Source organism: Labeo rohita, chromosome 1 (genome assembly GCF_022985175.1).
Source record: "Labeo rohita strain BAU-BD-2019 chromosome 1, IGBB_LRoh.1.0, whole genome shotgun sequence".
NCBI classification, from domain to species: domain Eukaryota; kingdom Metazoa; phylum Chordata; class Actinopteri; order Cypriniformes; family Cyprinidae; genus Labeo; species Labeo rohita.
This window is the reverse complement of record NC_066869.1, coordinates 29,358,533-29,364,668: the sequence shown is the minus strand read 5'-3', so window position 1 is coordinate 29,364,668 and position 6,136 is coordinate 29,358,533.

Below are 6,136 nucleotides of genomic sequence, written 5' to 3'. Positions count from 1 at the left end.
AGGAAAACTTTTTAGCATTTTCTCCATATAATGGACTGATATGGTGCCCCGAGTTTGAACTTCCAAAATGCAGTTTAAATGCAGCTTCAAACGATCCCATATGCAATTGTAAACAATCCCAGTCGAGGAAGAAGGGTCTTATCTAGCGAAACGATCTATTATTTTAATAAAAATAATACAGTTGTAATACTTTTTAATGCCAAACGCTCGTCTGGTTCATGACAGTTAGGGCAGTGGTTCCCAAACTGGGGGGCGCGGAGTTATGATAAGGTGGGCGCGGCAAGGCTAGTGTACAGTGAGGCCATTTTTTTAGAGGTTCGAAAGAGATAAACGACCGAAAATATCTGTCGCGCGCCCGGCAGTATTCAGCGCGCAGTCCACTCAATGTGTGACGCACCGCTCTATGAATGCGCGTTCCGTTGAGTTACTCACGGCCCGCATGAATGCTCCACTCGTGTACCGCTTATGCTCACTGAAAATGCAAAGTCCGCTCAAATAACGCGCCGACAGAAAATGTCTATGTATACTTGTTCCTGTTTGCAACAGCGTTGAATACTGTGCTGTGACATGCTGTAGTACGGCAGTACTGGACAACGCTGGTAAAATGACGCTACCCTCTCGTGACGGTATGCTTACATGCTCTGATAATAATAGCTTTGTAGGACTATACATTATTTTGATAATTAGTCAAAAAACGTTATATCTAATTCTGTCTCATAGAACTGAATAAAAATAATATATTGAGATTTAATATTCATATATTTTCTGTCGAGTTTTATTTTTACTTTTCATTAACGTGGTTATTTTATTGGCTTGTGATTTTTTTTAATTCAGTATCATTAAAATTATTGAGTTAAATTTAAAAGTCTTACAAAATGACTATATTATTTAATAAAACAATAAATAATTATTACAAAGCAGTTTCAGTTTCGGCCAAGAATTTTAATTTCGGTACATCCCTAGATGGTTTTCGGGGTGATACAAGACACCACTGTGAAATTATCTTGCTTATTATATGGCTACTTACCGCATATGTAAATAAGTTAACACGAAATATGAATTTCATCATATTTTATTACCTCAAGTACCCTCTGCAGCTGTCTGTTATCAGTTGTAGCGGTTTTTGTCGTAAAATAACAGACCACTAGATGGTACAATTGATATCAGAAATGAGAATTGCCGTTAGCCGAGTAAAATTATGAATGAATGACGCATAGTAGTTCTGCTCTAAGCATGGATATGTTTTTGAAAAGACAATAAAATCTGTTTAAAAAACAATGAATGCTGTTACATAATAAAAAAATAGAACATAGTAAAGCTGTATGCTTTACTTTTAATGTTTCTACCCTTAAAAGGGGTGCCCGGCAGAAAAAGTTTGGGAACCACTGAGTTAGGGTATGTTGAAAAACTCCCATCTCATGTTCTTCCTCAACTTCAAAATCGTCCTATATGACTGTTTTACCTTTTTTGTTAAGGGTGTTTGATCTTCTTTGCATGTTCACTTTGCAAAGACCGGCTCTGTACCTGCAGCGATGTAGGATGATTTTGAAATGATTTTTGAAGTTGAGGGAGAAAATACGATTGGAGTTTTTCGACATACCCTAACTGTCTTGAGTCAGAATACACAGAGTTCAGGGAGAGAAAGGCAAGACGAGTGTTTGAGATTAAAAAGTATTTCAATTGTATTTTTTTTTTTAAAGAAAATAACCAATTGTTATGCTAGATAAGACCCTTCTTCCTCAGCTGGGATCATTTACAACCGTATTTGGGACCGTTTGAAGCCACATTTAAGCTGTATTTTGTAAGTTCAAAATCGGGGCACCATATCAGTCCCTTATATGAAAAAAAATGCTGAAATGTTTTCCTAAAAAAACATAGTTTCTTTACGACATAAACATCTTACGAAAGAAAGACATGAACATCTTTGATGACAAGGGGTGACATTATATGTGAATCTTTGTTTTGGAAGTAGACTTCTCCTTTAATTCTAAAAACTAAATGTTGTTTCTGTTGTTTTATAATAAAGTAATTTACTTCAGAACACTAAACTGAGTTTTTAGCCTGTGTTTGTTCTATAAACTTTTCTTCTTTTTTAATAATTTTTTTTTTCTAAACATATTTTGTTTACATTCTTAATTAAAACTCTTAAATGTGGATGGGGTGGTGATGTGATGGCTGAATATATATTTTTTCAATATATATTTTTTAAATTCTTGCACAAAATTAAAATTAAATATCCAAGCGTATTGTAAAAACAATACAAAAGTCTTTGTACTTGATGTTAATGTACGCACTTTAAGGTTACACTGTAGATTCCTCAAAAAACATCTTTTTCATTTATCTGAAAAAGATAAATATGGGGGGAAAATGTGCCAAAGTTTGAGACAAATAGTGAAAATAAATAAATAGATAAATATGGTTGAATATGATTTCTGGTTGAGAATTATATTTAGGTTCATCATTCTTGATAACAACAATTTGGCAGTATAAATATTCAATAAATATTCTTATTAGGAAAAAAATGGCCTTGTTTTTGAACTGTGCAGAGCTATAGCTGAATAGTTCGGCCTAATATGCTACTGTATTTTAATGTTGGTCATTATGGTGGTATGTGGAGATTTGTTATATATTCATATTTGATGTATATTTTTATTATTTACAATTAACAGGGCTCTACACTGTGACCTGGTTGAATCTGATGAATACACAGCAAAAAAATAAATAAATAAATAAATAAAAATAAAAATTAAAAATTAAAAAAAAAAGTATTTTTGTCTTGTTTCTAAACAAAAAAATCTAAAAATTCTTAAATCAAGATCCATTTACTAGATAAGCAAAATGATGTAAAATATTTAGTTTTGTTTCCTGGGGGAAAAAGTAAATTTTGTTTAAAACAAGCAGCGTAGTTTCTGACAGTGTAGTTATTTAATAATCTGAATAAAACATGCAGCTGTCAAAAATTTAGCAAAGCAGAATTGTGCAAGTTTGAAAGTTGAGTCATCCCACATAAAAGGCTAGTCTACAGGGGATTATGCTCATCCCTAAATTCTGATCATTTATACTACAAATTTCACTTTTCACAGTTTGTATTGTAATAATAATCAATATTATTCTATTAAAGTGCACCTATTATGCAAAATCCACTTTTAGAAGGTGTTCAGACAGAAATGTGTGATGGAATTGTGTGTACACGGCCATCTTGGAATGACATAAATACATCTAGTCTTTTTTTTAATCTTCATAAAATCAAACCAGGCTCAAAAAACAAGCACTTTGGAGCCTGCCCACAAAACAACGTCATAGCCCCGCCCACCGCCATTGATTGACAAGCGCGTTTTTATCCTCAGCCATCTGAGTGCTGTGTCTAAAGCAGTGTCCCATCAAGAACACCCTTGCTCTTTTTCATGATCAAAAGATTCAATGATGTTAGTGTTTCTGCTGTAAATGCCTATTGAAGCTTTTTAGGAGTTTTACTAAATTTTAAAGTCTATACACAACTATGATTTGGTTTTAAGAGTTTATTTATATATTTTTTTGTTAAGTTCTTTGATATTTGTCTATACCTGTAAATAAAGTAAAGTAATAAGTATGTAAGTTTTCATGGATTACTTGATGAACACACAAAAAGTATGGTATAGATTTATTGGATTTCACTAGGAAAATGTGAAGCTAGAAGTTTTGTAAGATCATCTACTGCAGAATTATTCTATTGATTGGCACTCACTAGGTGCATTTGGAGCATTGTAATCGGTTAAAAGGCGATCCGAATGAAAATGCTCCAATATAAACACCTCAATTAGAATATATTCTATATAGACTATAGGCTATATATACCTTACTATAAACCGAACAAAATTAAAATTCGTTCAGTCGAACAGTTTGTTCAGTGATTTGTTCATTCGCGCATGCGCAACATCCTATTAGGTTCTAATCAGGGGCGTCGCTAGGGCTAATCATTCTGGGCTCGAGCCCCGAAAGTTTTTACTCCAGACCCGAATGTTTTTTTTTTTTTTTTTGTATGGCCCTATGATTTCCACGGAATTTGACAAAGTTTGAATGATTTAATCAAAAGTTGGTCATTAAACTTAAATCAAGTCGCGATATGGACTGGTATCTGTAAATATTATGCCGCAAAAGAGTATTTAAATATGAATCCTGCATGTTCTGCGTGTCTTTTTATGAATGACCGCGGATGCGCGGTTTCCTTTTCTACACATGTAATACTGACACGCGCAGTCATTTCAGCGTCTGCCGTTTCACTAAATGAGGGCGTAAATAGTAAATACAGTAACAACATCTCCAGAACTGCTCTGAGAGTCACTTCATGAGCATTTCACTGTTTCATTTGAGTAAAACAAGGGTCAAATATATACACAGAAATTTAAAAGTATTCACGGCAAGTCGGCAACCCGTCAAAATAAAAGTTCGGTTTAACTTTATTAATCATTCAGTATAATGTACGTGCCTACTACTACTACTACTACTATTAATTAATAAAAATGTATATATATTTTTTAACACAATATTTCTTCCATGTTTTACATTTTAATAGTAAATAGTTTAATAATTTTCATTAAAAGATCAATTAAATCAATATTTTACACCTTTCATCTGATAACCAGAAAAATACACAACACAGAATTCCATAAGGCATGTAAAAATAAATAAAAGTTGTTTTTATGCATTCAAATAAACAGACATGCTAAAACATATTTGGTAACAATAAAACGTAAAGTGAGAAAAAAGTTAAACATTTCATAGGGTCCTAAACATGTAATTTTTCTTAACTTTTGATAAATTGACGGTAAATTGTATAAGATTCATGGTTTTAATTAATTACACATGATTGAATACATTTTGATTAATAAAATTAAATTTAACCATTAAAAAGAAGACCATAAAAATGAAAACAGAAAACAGATTTTGAAAAAAATAAAATAAAATGGAATTTGGGAAAAAAAAAAAATAGGGCCCAATTTTTGCATCCAACTATATATTTGTTACAGCTATAAATACATTTTCAAATGTATTATTTTATTTGTCTAACATATTTTTGTAATGTTATAATTTTGTTATAATACTTTGATATGTTTGCTATTTGCAGTGATTACTATTTACTATTGTTAATAGTGTGACAAGGTCTTTAACACCCAGTTTAATGCCCCCGGACCCACCTAGAAGGATCCAGGTTCAACCACTTGTGTCTAACAAAATCTTATGTGAGCATGATGTGAGTTCCCACCAACTACCACTAGTCCCTGATGTTTTGGCACCAGCCACGGATGTTTTAAAATCCTAGAAACGCCCCTGGGTTCTAATATGGAATTAGTTCACCTGTTTCGAGTTTTCGGGTTTTTGGAGTCGTTCGTTCATCTTATGGGACTGTCACGTGATGAACGAACGACTCAAACCCGAAAACTTGTCAGATAAGAGGCGAGGTGAGCTAATCATAGGCTAAAGACCCAGGTAAACAATGAATTAATCTTTTGTTTCTTATAGCATTATAGTTTTGTCTTGTTTGTGGTGTGATCAACGTTTGTGTAAGCACTAGATGTGTTACGGACACGTAACACGTAACATTTTAATTATATTTTGCTAAAATGAGCGAAATTACTCGAAAAAAGAATCGTTCATTTTGTTGAACAAGACTCAAAGGTCCAAGTCGGTAAAATGATCTGAACTTCCCATCACTAGTTTGGTACCCCCCAACCCCCTGGGACCAGGATTGAGAGCCACTGCCCTAGAGGACTCGGGAATGTTGAAAGACTGGGTGGCGCTACAGTGTTTTACGCCTCCTATATCATGCAATGTTTTACATATATATACACACACACACACACACACACACTATTCATATCAAATGTTAGATTTCCTCATTCTGAACAACTTTCTCTCAAAAACCACTGCTGTCAATCAAACCATTTATTACATATTTGACATTATGTAAAAAAGCTACTCTTCTAGATGATTTGTCCGACTGCACCCAAATTGACCATCTTCAGAGACCCAACCGTTCTTGAATAACGTACAAATGAATTTTATGAAGAGTTCGCCAAAGTGGACATTAGGCTATACCGCCTCAACACTTTATGGTATTGAGACCAAATTTGGAATTTGTTACCACAACCTGACCTAA